At 38.5% G+C, this 18,730-nt stretch overlaps 1 long non-coding RNA gene and 1 pseudogene across 2 annotated transcripts; one reads left to right on the forward strand and one right to left on the reverse strand.

Annotated features, from left to right (window-relative positions):
* The first annotated feature begins 1,176 nt into the window (after nt 1-1,176).
* LOC124962841 (centromere protein I-like) lies at nt 1,177-2,617 on the forward strand (annotated as a pseudogene).
* Nucleotides 2,618-5,236: 2,619 nt separating this feature from the next.
* LOC124963380 (uncharacterized) lies at nt 5,237-17,865 on the reverse strand. Of its 2 annotated transcripts, XR_007104718.1 has the most exons (7): nt 17,828-17,865; nt 14,303-14,698; nt 12,563-12,636; nt 10,899-11,001; nt 9,834-9,964; nt 6,780-6,977; nt 5,237-6,149 (listed from the first exon to the last, which is right to left on the reverse strand). It is a non-coding gene; the product is annotated as an uncharacterized LOC124963380 (long non-coding RNA). The 2 variants fall into 2 exon arrangements; XR_007104719.1 differs by lacking the exons at nt 14,303-14,698; nt 17,828-17,865 and adding an exon at nt 14,067-14,269 and having other exon boundaries at nt 5,238-6,149.
* Nucleotides 17,866-18,730: the final 865 nt, after the last annotated feature.

Below are 18,730 nucleotides of genomic sequence, written 5' to 3' on the forward strand. Positions count from 1 at the left end.
CAGTGCCAACACTCCTCAGGGTGTGGAAATATGTGGAATTCTCTTTGAGATACTGGCAAAAAAGAAAAGCAGAGGGAAAAAAAAAAAAAGAAAAACAAAACAAAACAAAAAAAACCTCAAAGTAGTTCCTGAAGTGAGACTTTCCTTTTCCTTGACCTCCCATGACTCTCAGAGAAGATGTTCAGGGTCAGTTTCTCTTTGCATCAAATCCTCCACAGATGCAAACATGGACTGTACAGTATAATCCCTTTAGATCTTTAGACTCTGTATTTGGTTGCTTTTCAGATTCCCTTGAATTGAACTGATTATTATTATAGTTTGAAACACCAAACTCTAAACGTAGTAGAAGAGCTAGCCACTACCTATACCACCATGTTCTGAGCACCTCCTCTGTGGTAGAGCATAGAAATATAAAGTGTCCAAAGTGGAGAGATGGGAAATGTGCAATAAAGATACATAGTATTCTGATTGTATGTACCATATAAGCACTAGGAATTTTGAGGAAGGAAAGAGCACTGAATGCAGGCACTCGAGAACCCATTACTAACTGCTGAATGAATCCATGAATGAAGTGGAACAGACGTAGCCAGAGTTTAATGAAGGACTTAACAGTGAGAGGAAAACTGCTTTAGACATGAGTAAAGGAAGAGAAATGCTACTCCACTTGGAGATTTTCAGGAACCACGAGTACAATGCAATAGGGATGTGGTATTTACCCAAGCTGGGCATCAGAGGAAGGTTAGGGGCTAGTCAGAGCATCTCTGGTTATGAAAAGTGCCCCAAAATACACACTAGTAGACAAGGTTGTGAACCACTGAGGCAAGGGATTCAGGGAACAGAAGTGACTCATGCTGTGGTGGGAAGTAACTTTGCTTGTGTAGATGTTTGACTTTCCACAGTGAGGATGCAGGAGTGCACAAGAATCATGACAAGCTGTTTTCACCTTTGGCAGATGAGGAATGAATTTACCATTATCCACGTTCTCATCCCCAAGCAAAGTGCTGGTATGATTATTGCAACACAGAGAAAGAACTTTTCCTCATTCAGGATCAGCAGGGTCTCATCAACCTGGGCGGGATTCATGTAAGCAAATCTCAGCTCTCTGTGGGTTCATCTCATCTCTATTTGTGTTATGAACATTGCTTATTTCTTGTTTTGAATGGATTGTACCTAGATTATTTATTGTTTTCCTTTCCTTTGGATACAGTTCCTAGTATAATTGAGTGCTTGTACTAAGAAATTGGCAAACTTTTCCAGAATCTCTGACAGTGGTGTTAGGTCCAGCTAATGTCTGTCCTCTAAACAGAAAATGGAATTCTCACTCAGTTACACCTCTACTACATTCTGGTAGCTACACTAATGTGGAAAAAAACAGATGAGTCTTTCTGTCTCAGTCACAGTAGATCACTTCCACTGGAACAGCTTCAAAACTTCCCTCCACTCTTACAAAACATCCATTGCTTAGAGCTGCGCTCTCAGATGGGCTCATTCCTGAACAACTCTCTGCTACGTTACTATGTTAACTGTGACAGAGATGAGTCAATGTCACTGAGGCTCTGTTACTAGTTCAGTCAGACATTACAAGAAGAATATATTTGGTATAATGGGAATAATTTTGAACATGGTTAAGACTTTACCAACTTCCTGGACACTATCATCAGGGCACAGTGCTTCCTACACAAGGGGTTTTACTCCTGTGAAGCATTCCAGTATGAGTGCCTTCCTCTCCTGGATGGCCTCTGTTGTCGGTCACAATTCCTTCAGCTTGTGAGCTGGATTCCTTTTGTCATTTTTCAGAGGTGAAGCCTCTTCTTTTTGACCATCTAGCACAGCTCTTCTTTACATCAACCACGTATTTCAAGTGTATTGTTCTTCAGAATTTGAAAGAGGTGCTGCAGAATTGGCTGCTGTGCCTTTCCGTGGGCATTCACGTGAACCTCTGGCAAGCAGTCCTCCGGAGACAACGTTGGGTGGATCCATGAACTCTGTGTCTAAAGTGATTCACTATGTAGGATGGCTGTGCACTACTGCACTGTGATTGGAGAGTAACTACTTTCTTGCTGCAGTTCAGGCTGGATTTGAATGAGAAGGATGTGACAGATATGTAAATTATAACCTTCCATTAGTGGTATTATTTGCTCCTTGTATGTTCTATTCTGCACTCCTCTGCCTGGATACCAGTAAACTGAACCAGCTCTGATATACTATGCAGAGATAATGTAAAAATTTGATGCAGCCAAGAAAAATGACTTGGTACAAAAGGCAAAATCAGAGTTCAATTTCAGCAGCAAGACCTATCAATAAATTTATCACTAATTGACAACCAGTTGGTTGCCTGTGGACATACAAACCCTTTGAAAAAGGAACATATACTGACCTCCAAGTCCTAGCAAAAGCTGTAGTAGTGGAGTACAAAAACAGGTTAAATTTAGTCTAACACCCTTCTATATTAAGCTATGTTTCTTCCTTTTTGCTGCATAAAGTCCAGAAGAAAGGACAATAAACATGAGCTCTACTCAGTCAAAGAAATGGAACTGGTACTTGGGAGTATTCTCAGAGGTTACAAGGTGTGAAACATTTCATAGGAAGCAATATTCATCATTCTTCTGTCCCATGATCAGAGCTGTCCCCTTATCAGAGAGCAAAACCACCATGACAATATTAAGTGAACGTAGATATAGAAACTGAACACAGCAGACTCAATTCCTTCCTCAAGGCTATTCATTTCACTAGCACACTGCCATCAAGGAGTATTCAGAATGGCCTCCTGTCGGTGGCTCAGGACAACCTTGGTGTGGCCAACTATATTTCATCATTTAAATTTTTAGCTTACTGGTGAAAAATGACCTCTTCCTTCATCATGCTCTGCCTTCCACCAAATCATATGTGAAGAGACACATCTGCTAGTGGTGGATTTTTCACATTTTTCTATATTATGAGCTGCCTTGATAGAAGAGAGCAGGTAATACATACTGCTAGTTAATCCAGACATACTTATGCAGAATACTCTGCTGCCTCTGTGAAACCTCTGGGGATATTGACATTTTTTCTTATGTGAACAACAGCAGCAGTGACAAATTAATAGGATATAACACATATGACTCTAAGAGCCCTGAGTAGCTGATGGCCTCCAGGGCCTTCACTGGTAGGAATTTGTTGAAGGAAGGAAAGAAAAGGGATGGTGGGTAATCAAGACATTTCTGTTCATACTGATACGGTTTCATTAAACTATTTTACTTGTGTGTATATGTGTGTGTGTGTGTGTGTGTGTGTGTGTGTATATATAGTTTTTAAATGTTCAGGCCTAAGTTAACGAATTGCAACTTTACTTGGAGAAGGAATTCTGAAGCTTTTTATGATTTTCCTATTAGCTAAATTATCTTGTTGAAAATATAAATGTTGGAGGACTGGGGTTGTAGCTCAGTGGTAGAGAGCTTGCCAAGCATGTGTGAGGCACTGGGATCAATTTTCAACACTGAAAATAAATAAATAAACAATGTCCATCAACAACTAAAAAGTAATTTTAAAAAATATGAATATTTGCTCCAGTGTTACTGAACAACTCTGCTACTCTTAATAAAATTCATATCATTTTAGAGGAATGAAGCTGAATTTATCTTTGCATTGAAGGGCACATTCTCAGTTTTTTCCTATTCATTAAAACAAAAACTATATTATTGGATAGTAGAAAACACACTCATCCATTCACAGAGTGAATTAATATGTATTGAGTTCCTTACTGAATGCCAGGTATTCTTTCTGGTGTGCTGGTTATATAGTTGTATCCCATACAAAGTACCTTCTTTTATGGAGTTTATGTTCCAATAAAGGAGAAAGATAACATTCATATAAGCAATATATAATATCAGGTGCTAAGAAGAAAAAGCAGGCATTAGGGATAGAATGTGAAGGTGGTTGCTAAGGTGGTTAGGAAAGTTCTGTCTGAATAGGTGATACAGGCAGAGAACCTCATAAGCATATGAGCCATTTGACTAGGAAAAAGCATTCTGCAGAGGTAAAGGCAAGTAAAAAGGCCCTAAAATGTTTACTTACATGGCATGTTTAAGTGACAGCAGAGACTGGTGAGGTTACAGCATGATTAAGAGAAAAGAGTGGGAAGAACTAGGGACAAAAGGCAGAGACTATTTTCTGAAAGGGTGCATTTAGCCTTGTAAAGATAAGTAAATCAAGGCCATTAGTGAGACTGAGGAGATGGCAAAATTGTGAAATATGAAGATACATTGTGAAAGTTAGACTGAAGAGAATTGAGGGGCAAAGCAGAGAGAATAGTTAGGCTCTTACAGTATTCCAGGCAAGAGAATTAGGCTAGTCTCACAGATGATAGAGAAATGTTTTAGATGTTGGATTCAGTCTCTATTTTGAAGGTAGAGAAGTTAGGATTTACTGATGGCTTGGATATTAGGAGGAAGAGAGAGGAGTCAAGGATGAGTCCTAGACCTTTGTTTACCTGAATTAGGAGAATTCTGAGATAGAGATGAGGCATACTGGAGGAAAATGGGTTTGGAAAAGCATGGAATCAACTTCTATTTTGTCCACATTAGGTTGGAGATGCTGAATAGACAACTGGATTTCAGGGTATAATTTAGGGCTTGACATTTAATCTGGGAGTCATTAGGGAATAACCATGCATTGGATGAAATCACTTAATGCAGATGGAAAAGAGAAAATGGAAAAGGACTGAGCCCTGGGGTCTTGCAACATTAAGGAGTAAAGAATAGGAATAACAAAAGACTGAGAAGGACTTATCAATGAACTAGAAGAAAAATGAAATTGCTATGCGGGAAGTCAGGTAACAAGAGGATTCCAAAAAGGTGGGAATATTTCCATATGTTCTCATAAATGAGTAGAAACTCAAATATTTGATCTTATAAGAGCGAGTGGAATAGTGATTAGCAGAGGCCGGGTGAGTTGGGGAATGGAGTTTGGAGAGGAGAGTTTATAGGTATATGGGTGCAGTTGGGGGAAAAATACTAATGTTTGATAGCACTGTAGGGTAACTGTGTTTGACAACAACGAAGTGCACAATTCAAAATGGATCCTAAGTGCTGGGGGTATGGTTCACCGATAGAGAACCTGAGTAGCATGCATGAGGCAATACATTCAATTCTCTTCACCGCATAAAAATAAATAAAGACCATGATACAACAAAAAATATACATATATTTATATATATATATATATACTTATATAAATAAAAGTGAAATCTTTAAAAATAAAAAATAAGATTTAGAATGTTGTCTAATAGAAAAAAATATATACATTTGAGATGTAATATGCCAATTACCCTGTTTTACATTGTGTATGTGTATATCTATGTATTGAAACATCCCACTGTACACCATAAATATGTACAATTACATATCAATTAAAGTGTTTTAAATGAAATAATAAAAAATGCAAAAATGAGGAGAAGAGAAAAGAAAGTGAACTATTAGTCATCATGTTGTATAAGAAATCTTTTAACAACAACAAAAAAGAAATTATGGGTCTCTTCACATACTTGTATATCATTTCTCGTTTATAATGCTGGAAAGAAATATCCTTACTTTTAAGTGTACTCCTCATGGTTGTAAACAGCTTTTACTTGAAAAGGAGTTTAGGACCAGCTGTTGAGAAGGCCTAACACGATCATACCTTTCTTCACGGACCAGGCGTGACTGTCCATGCTCACCAAGAGTTCTCTGCTCTTCTCTTCTCAGACTCATCCCACACAGACCACCTTTATCTCCAGTGTTGATATGCACACTTACTTTTCCTATCAGATGATGGTACCAGAGTCAATAGCTATTGTGTGCTCCCCCAAGTTTCAGGAGTGAGTACACAGGACTTGGTTCTGGGTGTTATAGGGAGGCAGGCACAAAGAAAGTCTCAGAGCAAAAGGTCTTTATACTTGAGACTTGTTCTTTAGAAAATATCTAGATCGTAGACTTAACCAGCTGTTTTCTAAAATGATTCTTGAAAGCCCCAAACTCTGATAAACCTATGTTGCTTTTTAAAAAAGATATATAAGCAATAGTTTTGTTGCTTTTCTAAGAGAAGTCCAGAAGAGCCAGGTGCAGGGCCCATGCCTGTAATCCCAGTAACCTGGGAGGCTATGACAGGAGAATTGATCCTCAGCAACTTAGAACCTGTCTCAAAAACACAAAAACAAAACAAAACAAAAAATTAGGGCTAGGTATGTAGCTCTGTGGTAAAGCACACCTGGGTTCAATTCCAAGTATTGAAAAATTAAAATAAAAATAAATTTTAAAAAGTCCACCAGAAATTTAGATTATTTGACTTGAAGTGACGGAAGTCCCAAGAGTTCAAAGTTGTATTAAAGAATTTCAAATTTATGCTAAGTGGGTGGAGCTCAGTGGTAAAGCACTTGCAAGCATGCATGAGGCCCTGAGTACCATCCCAGGTACCGTCCCTGGCACCACACACAAACACACATACACAGAAGTTCAAAATCAAACTCATGATGTCACTGTTGGCTCTTTTTCATTCCAAAAACTGTTATTTACTATGAGTTCTTCCAGCAAAACCAATGGGGTTGCACTGATGAATCAATCTGTAAGTGTGCTTCCTTTGCCAGACAAGAGACTTGTAAGCCAGCATACTATAGAAGCTGTCTTAAAATGACCTCTGTTCTACTGTGTGAGAGAGTGCATGCCTGGTCCTGTGTGTGTATGTGACAGAGAGGCTGAGGAACACCTTTGCCTGCCTCTGAAACTGCCTTTTCTTATTTGAGAATTGGATTCTTTAAATTAACTGACCGTGGACTAGAGGAGATTTCTTCATGTCGACAGAAAGGATTTCATCCACATAGCAAGGATCCACCTGTTGTATATGTGTCCAGTGTAGAAGAAATTGGAGGTGTACTTCAGGCAAGGAGGACAGTCAGAGGTGATGAGGTGCACTGTTCTGCCTGGCCCACATGGAAGACATGCCTTGTCACTTCTCTTTCCAGATCTCTGTAATATGGACAGACATGGGAAGCAATGTGAGATGGAAAAAGATTTGAATCTGAACTCTGCCACTAAATCACTGTATCTCTTTGAGACTACTTACCCTTCTTGGACCTCATCTTTCTGATCAGTGAACTGAGGATAATAATGAAATATGCTTATAGGCTTATTGAGAGGATGAAAGGGAGTAGGGCCTGGAGGTGAAACTTACTAGTAGAACATGTGTTTAGCATGCATAAGGCCCTGAATTCAATCCCCAGCAATATATGCACAAAAGAAGTAGTTTGCAGGAATACAAATACAGTATACAATAATACAGTAGCTAGCTAATGAAATATTAGTTTTCTTCTTTATCAATGTCAACTGCTATGGCTATACTTTGACAAGAGGTTTGAATGAAAAGGAAAAAAAACACCTAACATAGGCTAATTAAGTATACTTGATCTGGAATTTTGCTCAGATAGCAGATAAGTGAAAAGCCTATAGCACAGAAGTTAAGTGGAAAGTATCAGTATGAACACAAGCTTTTACATTATAAACACTCACACACACACACAAACATAATTTCACAGAAAAAGCCTAGGAACATTTTCAGCCTGGTAGCAATGCATATATCTAGAACTCAAATGGTAGTCTCTAAGTATCATTCCCACTAAAAGGAATCTAAGTACCTTGTTAAAATGGCTGATTCAGGCTGGGGCACATATGAACAAGATGAGCCTGGAACTTTTTCACACAAATAGCAAAAACAGTGAATAAAGATTCCTAAGGTTGTTTTGAAATGTCTCAGGGGCCAAATTGAGAAGCCTCAACCATCCAAATAAAGAGTTTCAACTTGTACCTCAGTTACAAAAACAATGCCATGGAGTTCATAATGATATGAAAAATAAATTAATCCAACAAAATCCTATTAGTCCAACTCATTATCGTGCAAATTTAAATAAAAGGAAAGAATCATGCCTACACAACTGGGCCTTCAATTGATAATGGGAAACTTGTCTTTTTAAAAAAATCAGAGAAAATTAAGGAAGAAAGAATTATTGATCTTTCTATTTTTTGAAGTCTCAAAAGAATCGATGGACCAATCACCAAGAACTACTAACATCATCACAGAAAGATATAATCACGCATTTATAAGCTTCCTCAGGGAAGAACAAATACATGGTCAGTTCTGAATCTGTCTTGTCACAAAAAAAAAAGAGAGAGAGAGACAGAGAAAACAAGTCTGAATACGATCAAGCTAGATCCAACAACCAATTTGCAGACAGTGAAGGACTAGACAAAATATTAACTACACACAGGGATGCAACTGTCAAAAATCTACATACCACAAACACTACCTGATTAATACATAAATTTCAAGGTGCAGCTGGCAAGTTAGAGAGACATGGAAGAGAATCTATGGATTAAATAAGACATAAGAGTCTTAACAACTAATTACAAAGTGACAATAATTTATGACATCTAGGAGCTAATTGGAAGTTTGAGCACTGACAGGAAATGCGCCGTTCAAGAACTGATGTAAAAAAATAAAAGTACATACATTTTAAATATACATACCAAAAAGGAAGAGATAAAATTATATGACATCTGAGATTTGCTTTGTGAAATACTACAGAATGGGATGAAACAGGTAGGGGTACAGATGAAAGAAGACAGCCATCAGATGATAAACATTGAAGCTGAAGGCATTAGTAGGTATACAATAAATACCTATAAGTGTTATGTCTCTCTGTATCTGTGTGACATTTAGGATAACAGCTTAAATACAAGAAGACACTGCAAAAGTGCAGTAGTTTCTCAGGTCAAACACAGAAGGACCATGTGACCCAGCAATTCTACTCCTAGTCAGACATCTAGAACTGAAAGCAAGGATTCAAACAAATATTTGTATACCAGTCCAGCACGGTAGCACATTCCTGTACTCCCAGTGACTCACTAGGCTGAGGCAGGATTATCACATGCTTGAGTCTACCTTTAGCAACTTAGCAAGACCCTAAGCAACTCAGTGACACCCTGTCTCAAAATAAAAATTAAAAAGGGATGGGGATAAGGCTCAATGGTAAAAGTCCCTCTGGGTTCAATCCCCAATACCAAAAAAAAAAAAAAAAAAAAAACAAACATTTGTACACCAATGTTTATAGCATCGGTATAAACTATAGCCCAAGAAACACCCAAGGGCCTATGAATAGATGAAGGATAAACAAAACATGGCACATGTACACAGTGAAATATTTAGCCATGAAAAGGAATAAGATTTTGACACATAACACAAAATGGATGAATCTTGAAAACATAATTAGTGAAAGGGACTAGACACAGAAGGACAAATATTATTATACCATTTCTATGAGGCACCAAGAATAGGAAAAGTTATAGAGACAAAAAGTAGATTAGTGGTTACCAGGGGCTGGAAAAAGAAAAGGGAATTACTGTTTATTGGTTACTGAGTTTTTGTTCAAGATGATGAAAAAGACTTGGGTACAAACAGTAGCAATGGTGACCAAACAGTTCATGTCTCTAATCTCATTCTGAGACAGCATTTCAAAGCATGTGATTACCCATGAAAGAAGGTCAGGCTTCACATGAGCATAAGATGAAAATTAGGATATCATTACTAAATTACTATGAATTATTTTAACATCTTAATAAAGAACAGTGCACAACTGTAATCCCAGCAGCTTGGGTGGCTAAGACAGGAGTATGGCAATTTCAAAGTCAGCTTCAGCAAAACAAAGGCACCAAGCAAGGCACTGAGACCCTGTCCTCTAAAAAATATACATAATGGGACTGGGGACGTGGCTCAGTTGGTTGGGAGGGGGGGAAGACAGAACATTCCTTTCAGTTAAAGGTTCAATTTACCTCTGACTCATAATAGTCCTGAGTATTCAATAAATCAATAATCAATCCAAGCTCTTCATTTTGTTCTTGAATTTTCTTAAAAAGTTTCAGAGAAAAAAGTTTTCTTCTATAGCAGGTTTCACTTCAAAACTCTGTCAGAGAGAATGAAATAGAAAATGTGTGCTAAAATCCTGTTATACATTTATTCAAATCTGAAGATACCAAATAACTGTGAGATACAAGGAGGGTTTCCACTCTTCTGGAAGCTAAATTAAAAACCTCTCTTCCACTCATCTGAAGGAAGAAAGAAGCTCACTCTATATGTAAAAGCTCATTCAATATATAAATATATGTGTTTCTTAAGTTCCACATACTAAATGACTTGTGAACATCCTACTCAACATTAATACACCTTAAAAGAAATATTTACCCTAGTTTTGGAACCTAACTCTGATTCACAAAGTATTTTGGGACAATTTTAATGTCCATTGAATTTCTCAGGATAGTAATCACCTGATCAACAAAGTGAAGACTATATTTTGTTTTGTTTGGCAATCAATTGAGTCGTTCACTGCTATGGAAATATAACACACCTGAGTCACAATCTATATGTGCAGAGCTTGCATTCATAGTATAAATACCTCTTTATACTTCTAGTGTGCTAATGCTCATTAATTTAGATATTGAAATATGTATTACTTAATTATAAATTTAGTGTATTTTTCATAGTTATGGCATTATACTGATTTCTTTAAAAGTATGTTTTGAAGTAAACTATAGCTACAAACTTATTTATGGGAAGCATAGGGCACTTTAAGAAGCATTTGCTACAAAAGGAAAATGGAGTGTGACAGAGTTGAAAACCAGTGTTCTAATAATTTGTTCATATATTCATAGCCTCTATGAAAACTAGCAGTGTAAATTTAAAAAAACATTGGTTGGGAAACAATTTTCAATGGACAGCCACAGTTCTATTGGTTGATAGTTAACTAGAACATACAGACTTCTTGGTAGATAGCAGCAAGAATTTACCACATAGAACCTCATGGAGAATCCTCAGTTCTATAGATTCAGTTAGGTACTTACTGTCTTCTTTCATGCAGAGCAGGGGAAATTAAATCTAGAACATGCACCTCAGCAGAGGTAGGCTGGCTCTGGAACAGGGCAGGCAGAGATGGTCACCAAGACACTGTAAAAAAACAGGGAAGCTGTTTCTTAATATTCTTTTGGAAAGTAATTATTTAGACTGAATTCCATGTAAGTGAGATTCAAAGGAAAGAGACTGAAGAACTTTCTCCATTATCCAGTTTGGCTACAGTTGGCCATGCTTCTCAATATAATGTTGTATGAAGCAATGGCACAAAGGGTCACAGGCATAAGCACTCAAGCCACCAAGCAGCTCTGGCACAGAGCAGCGAGTTGCAAAAGCTGTGCATCTTTGGCAGCAGGCAGGAATTCAATCCAAATCACTGTACTTTCATAAGTAATAACCCGGGAGAGAATAAGCTTTCCATGGCATGGCTCTGAGAGTTAAGAAGTAAATTTACCTTGAAATTTTTAAAGTATGCAAATCCAAGCTGTCACTATACGGTGGAAGCAATCAGGTCCCTTTTAGTACTATGATACCTCTGTGGCCTAATAAATATACTCTGAGTAAAGGTCACCATGATTAAGACAAACACAAAAAGTTCACCAATCCCAACAAACAGCATGATTTAAAACAAGATTAATTCTTAACATCTATGTGCAGGGCTGGGGATGTGGCTCAGTGGTAGAGCGCTTGACTAGCATGAGTGAGGCACTGGTTTCAACACTCCCCACCACATAAAAAATAAATAAATAAAATGAAGGTACTGTGTCCATTTATGACTAAAAATTTTTTTAAAAAGCAATTTATGTGTAAATAAAACAACTTTTCCCATAAAAAAATAAAATAAAAAGGAACGTTTGGTATCACAATTTCATTGTGTATGCCAGAAATCTGGCAAAGTTTCAGCCATCAATGTCAGGTGTTGGGTCATTTTTGCTTGTTTTTAAATATTTTCCATTTCAAAGAAACTGGTTTAATAGAGTGGCCAAGCACAGAAGCAATGAAGTCAAGCTGCCTGAATATCAACACTCTACTTCCCCATGCCCAGTCCTGGCTGTGTGATACTGTGGATCATATGGATGCCTGAATTGTGACTCCTAAGTCCCAGAGACAGCCACAAATGAGGGTTCCATTGCTTGCATATGTGTAAAACTCACAGCCAGATGAGTGAAGAAGGCAGAGACAATGTCCACTCTACAGAGGCACTGTAGCATGCTTATGAGCAGCTGCATCCCAAAAGAACGTCTCCAAGCAAGGAAGCTCCCCACCACAGAAAGTCCCAGCTTGATAACACCATCCCTCTGCAGAGTCTGTACTGTTCCTCTGCGGGATATAACCACCCAACTTCCTGCTAGCTATGTGGCCCAGGCAGAAACCTGAGAGCACACCTTCCCTGCAGGTTCCCACCTAGAAGTCAGATAGTGGGGCTTTTAACCTCTACCCCAAAAAGGAACCGATATCTATGATGTACACATTACTACAAAAGGTTTTTTAACAACTTTGTAGTGAAGAATTTTATTTTATAAATTTCATCTACTGTTAAAATATATATGTATATGGAAATTTCATATTAATTTGAAAAAAGAAAAAAAAAAATACCCCAGTCTTCCATGTGATGAATTTAGATTTCTGAAAGAATACTGAATTAACTTTTGCTTACCTTTTGCAAAGGGACTTTGAAAGCAAAGAATCAAGTCTCAGCCATCCTGTCCAACTGGGAGATAGTCTTTCCACCTAGGAGATACATTCTTTGTTAGCCAAACTGTATGTTAGCCTTGTCTCCATGCACAGAATAAAGGCTGCTGGAAAACCACAGTCCCTGCTGACACAGCATGTCCCTTCTCTCTGGTTTGCATTCTGCTACTTAACTTATTCATCCCTGTCTGGTAACAATTCCTTCTTCACATCTCCCCATCTTGAAAACAGATCAAAGGCAACAGAACAAAGGTCTCCAGTAATCAGTAACATCTAAAATCAGATGGCCAGAACTTCTGGATCCCTCACAAAACCTAACCCCAATACCAAATTCTACGGTGTTATTAATACAAAATAGTGTAATACTTTGAATTCAATTCTTTAAACATGATTTTTTTAGTCTTCATACAACTGATAGCATCAAATTCAATCCGTAGAGAATTTAAAGTTTATTTCTGAACAGAAAACTCTTCAAATAGAAAGGGACGGTGAACTTCACTTAAAAAGACTAGGACTCAACCCTGAAAAGTATTATTTGAGCTCACTTCTGTAGAACAAGTTAGAAGTAAGTATGGTGAATTCAATATATCTCAAGCACAGAAAGTCAAGAGCAGTAAGAAGTGGGGCTGGAGAAGCAGAGAGGATCCCACACCACACAGGGACTCAGAGACCATGTAAGGAGATTGTATTTTTTATTCTTAAAATAATGCTTGACACTGATGTCTATGAGCTACCTTCCAATTCCATTTCAATTTCAACATGGTTTGGGTGCTGAGGCTAACTAAACCCATGAGCCCTTCACCACTGAGCTATACACCCACACTTTTTTATTTAGAGACAAGGTCTCCCTAAATTGCTGAGCCTGGATTGGAACTTGTGATTTTCCTGACTTAAGGCTCCCAAGTAGCTGGGATTACAGCCATGCACCACTGTGCAGGGCTCAATTTCAATTGTTCATAATGACCTACTTAAAAGATTTGTGCAAAGAACAGACTGGAAAGAAGTAAAGAATAGATATAGGGACACTATTGCACTCAACTGCAACAGGTCAGGCAAGACCTGCGTTAGGATGCCGAAGGAGAAGAGTTGGCAGATTCAAAAGATATTCAGGGGATAAAATCAAAGGGACTCAATTAAGTTTGGCAGGGAGGAGAGGAAGATTTTGAGGAGTAAACGGTTGCACTGCACACAGGCACACAGCCTCAAAACTGACCATCTGGGCATGTACAGGAAGGTCTCAGGGGCCACCCGTCAAGAAGCACCAGTGTGGCTTCGGTGATTCCTGGCAAGGATACAAACCTACTTTTCGTGAAAGGTCTCAGGCAGGTACTGAGGGATTCATTCGAATTTAAATCCTGTTACTCATATTTTCTGTGCCAAACAATAACACGACCTAAGGAACTCAAGAGACGTTCCATCTGACGATTAAGGAGCGTCCCCAACACCATAGCCCGCCTCAAAGGCCATACCTGACCCGAGGAGAAAGGGACACAGCCTCACTTCTAAAAGGGTGGGGCGCATCACAGAACGCCGCACGCCATTTCTTTCAGCTTCTGCTGGAGGCACAGCGAGGGTCAAAGGCTCTAATCCCGGGCAGACGGGCCAAGCTCGCCGCGGCGACAGGGCGAGGCTGAGACCACAAGAGCTGGAGCCCACCCCAGAAGGTACGAGCCGGAAGGGCCAACCCAGCAGCAGGGCATATCACCTTTCCGGGATGCGGTTTCCGCCCTTCCTCTTTGCTGAGTGACGTCCAGAAAAGTCGCGTCCCCGGCCTCAGCCCCTGCGGACAGGATGCCATTTGGCTCATGTGGGCGCCGAGGTGCCGCCCACCCAATGCCAAGCGGGTCAAGGATGTCAGCCTGGCGTCCTCTGTGCCAGAACAAGACGCTGGGTCGTGATCTTGCTGGGCAGCTACCCACCGAGTGCGGCCGACGCTACTGCGCCTGCGCCACTTCCCGTCGTGATGGCGTCACATGCCCGCTTGCTGTGTTGCTGGATTTACAAACAGGGCTCTGGCGCCCACAGCGCCCTCTTTAGCCGGAGGCCTGTAGCACAGGTCTGTGAGTTCCTGTGAGCACTCCTGAATTCAAATCTGCTGGCCCTGGAATAAAGAGTTAGGTCCCACTGCACCCAGTTCCTTATGTGTTCTTCGAAATGTTTCCAAGTGTTTACATTTACATTTTTTATAGCTTTTTTACATATTTACTTTCACATATATGTATAACTTCTTCCTACACAGCAGCAGCACACCATACGATTTCTACACTGTCCCTAGAACACTGATTTTTCTTGGTTTATACGTGTATCCATCCAAGTTTTTAATGACCATGGTGCATTGCGTGCATTGTAAGTAACATAACTAAAAGTATCATCATTTGCTTAACCACTCCCATATCGATGGACCTCTAGTTGTTTTCGGTTTGGGTTTTGGTCTTCTCTTACAGACCATGCATTGAACTATCCCTACACATATACAAAAGTATATCTAAATTTCTAGAAATAGAATTTCTGGAATGAAGAAAACAGAATCTTAAAGGTTTGAAAGATACTGCATAATTGACCTCCACAAATTATAACAACCTATACTCACATTCCTGGCCAGACGTTTACCAGTTTCCTATCACATGGAAAGTATCATGCTAAAAGTAGGTAACACTTGGTTATGTTTTATCAAATACCAAAACCAAAACAAAACTCAGCGACATGAGAGTGGAGCTCAAGTGCAATATCTGCACATATTTATCAGGCTGCAGGACTGAACCTGTTAGGAGAATTCAACTACAAGTAGAAGAGCAAAGAACAGTGTGTCTGAAAACAGGACCAAGTACTGAATTCCAGATTAAACTGTAAATAATTATAGTTCTTCAAAATAATTTTTACTTTTCTGTTTCTAATTTTAAAAGCACTTTACATGCACTGTTATTATTCTTTGCAACAATTTTAATTTGCAAACTTACAATTAGGCACGTTCAAACTTAACAGTAAATTATAAAATACTGTTTTGGAACATAGGAAAACATATCTGATAGGTGTATGATGGCTGGAACGCATAAATGACCCATCTGTTTATAAACATGACAAAATACAAAATGTGACATAAATTTCTTAGGAACCAGAATAGCTATGTTGGTCTTGCACTTTAAGTTTTCAAAAAGACACAAATAGGGCAAGAACAAACTCAGTTATATAGTTGCCAGGAGAAAATCCAGACCTAGGCAGGACAGAGTTTCCAGAATGTGTGGGAAATGGCAAAGAACAGGCCTTTGGAGGGGAACGATTCCAATAAGAGGTAAAAAAATGTCTTCATAAATTCATAGTGCACAGGAATGGAAGATAGAGACAGGAGAAACAGATATTAGGAGCAACAGTAAAGTTGTTGACACTAATAAAATGTGACAGTATCTTATAGGGCCTAGGTATATAGAGGCTTGAGGGTTTCCTGTCTTTAATAAAACCAAAAAGAGAATATAGAGAGAACATGGGAGGATATCAGGGATAGATGATATGGGTATGTTACATCAAGATGAGTCCCAGTCATCCTGATCAGTACTAATTTCTGGGATTGTGTTGTGCCTGGGAAAGTACCCTCAATATAAAAATGAAGGTTTAGGTCAGGGGAGGACTTGATGCTAAGTTCCACAGTGTTAGACTAAAGCTCTTTAGGTACTTTCTTCCACATCTAAGATTTGTTTTAGAGGCTATGGTGATGTTTACTGCAAACTAGAGTAGAGTGGATAGAATTATGAAGGGCAAATAGTTTTTAAGACTGGGGACCAGGAGAGGTAAACAGCATTTGTCTAATTATAACTGGATATTGACCTGAATATTTTAGTATGTAAAAATTATATTGCTATCAAAAATGATCTTACCACATGCTATGAATTTTGATTTGGAATGTCCCTAAAGGCCCATGTGGCAAAGTTTCCCCTCCAGCTTGGAACTATAGGCAAATGATTGAATCTTTAAGAGGTGGGACCTAAATGGGGCACAATGTTGAATGTCTATAATCCCATTTATGTGGGAGGCTGAGGCATAATGATCTCAAGTTCCAGGCCAACCTGAGCACCTCAGTGAGACCCAAAATAAGTCACAAAATAAGATTTTACAGAAGGGGCTGGTGATAGCTCAGAGTGATGTTGGGTTCACTAAGCAGTACTCTTAAAAAAGGGTGGGGAAGGTCTAGTAGGAGATCTTCTTATCATTGAGGGCATGGGCTTGCAGGGGACAATGAAGTCCAACACCTCCTCTTCTCCTCTGTCCTCTGTGTCTTTCTCATCCAGGTCATGAGGTAAGCAGCTTGTTCCACCATGTTCTCTTGGCAATGATGTTCTACCTTGCCACAGCCCAAAAGCAGCAGAGCCAACTGACTATGACTTGAAATCTCCAAAGATGTGATCCAAAATAAATGTTTTCTTTTTATAAGTTGATTATCTGAAGGGTTAGTTACTGTAACAGAAACCCAACTAACACACCACATTCCACACAACCTTACACCTACCACCTTAACCTGTAGTAGCTACAGATTTATTTGATTATTATTAGAATATGAGGAATGACATGACTTACTGATACTTAGTTGTTAGGTTTATATTACATACCAGTGTTATAGAAGTAAGTTATCTAAGATATGAAAGGGATATAAAAAGGGAACAAAAACCTTGAAAAACTTTACATAGTCCAAGCTATGTCTTTATACTGCCAAACCTTCCATATTTCTTCTCATATAAGCATCATCCCACACGCAACCACTAAAAATATCATATATCATAATGAGCACTAGAACAGATGAGAAAATAGGCCTATGAATGAAATATTTATCTTCATTTGTGAACTTTACATATGAGTAGTTATCTTATATATGAGTTTGTCTTCCCATCTGCTCTTGACATCTTGAATCACACACTATCTACTCACTGCCTCTAGGAAGTCCCTAGACAGATCAATCCACGCATCTTAAAGCTTACCACCAAGGAAAATGATTAAATCCATAGATTTACTCCTCCAAACCAGCTCAGTCCACATATATACATATATATATGTATATGTATGTATATATATATATATATATATATATATATATAATTAGCAAATAATTCCTGACTTGCTTTATCACAGTTATAAGAGAAGTTACTGAAACAGATATTCTCCATGGGATCAAACCAAAAGCAATCTAGATCAAGTTGGGTTGAACACCAACACACCTGATCCTTGGGTGTGCAGTATAACTTACCATACAATGCTTTTTCCACGTGCCTTTCTCTAATTTTCTCCACAAATCCATTAGGTCAAGTTATCTCATGAGGCTTCAACTCAAACAGTCATCAATAGAAAAACATGAAATGTGTCTTACAATGTTGGATTCCTTTAAAATATGAAAAAGAAAAAGTGAGTTAAAAATCTAGAGCCTTTAAGAGCTGTTCACAGTCTGCAGACACACTAATGAAGAATAAAAATGAGATAACATGACAAAAAAACAAGATAAGAAAATTATATGTAAGATTTTTATCTTCATTGTACAGAACTCATAGCAGTTTCTGGACTTTCTAGCTAGCTACATTATATATCTACCTATATATGTGTATGTTTCAAGCCGGGTGCAGTGGCACATGCCTGAAACCCTAGCAACTCAGGAAGCTGAGGTAGGAGGATCAGAAGTCTGAGCACAGCCTCAACAACATAGAAAGACCCTATGAAATTAGCGAACTGTCTCAATATAAAATATAAAAAGGACTGGGAAGTGATTCAGTAGTAATGAGTCTCTGGTTTAACATCCCAGGACACCAACACAAAAATTTGAATTGTCTGTTTTATTAATACAAAATGAAATAAAAATGTGTTGACTTGTTTCTGACCAAAAAAAAAAAAAAAAAAAAAATATATATATATATATATATATATATATATTGCCTTTTTTTTCCCTACTCTCACTTTCCCTATATTCTATTATGTTCTCTTCTAACTATTCTCCTGGCCTTCCACCCAAGCATGGCTGACAAAGAATGTGAGAGGCCCAGGATTCTATAGTGGCTGTTTGCAAGGGGGAGGAAGATTCAGTAACTGCCACACTTGGATTCACTTACATAAGAAGAGAGAAAGAATCTTCAGTGCCTCTCACATATGAAGGAATCCAAAG

The sequence above is a fragment of the Sciurus carolinensis genome, chromosome 13 (genome assembly GCF_902686445.1).
Source record: "Sciurus carolinensis chromosome 13, mSciCar1.2, whole genome shotgun sequence".
Classification (NCBI taxonomy): Eukaryota; Metazoa; Chordata; class Mammalia; order Rodentia; family Sciuridae; genus Sciurus; species Sciurus carolinensis.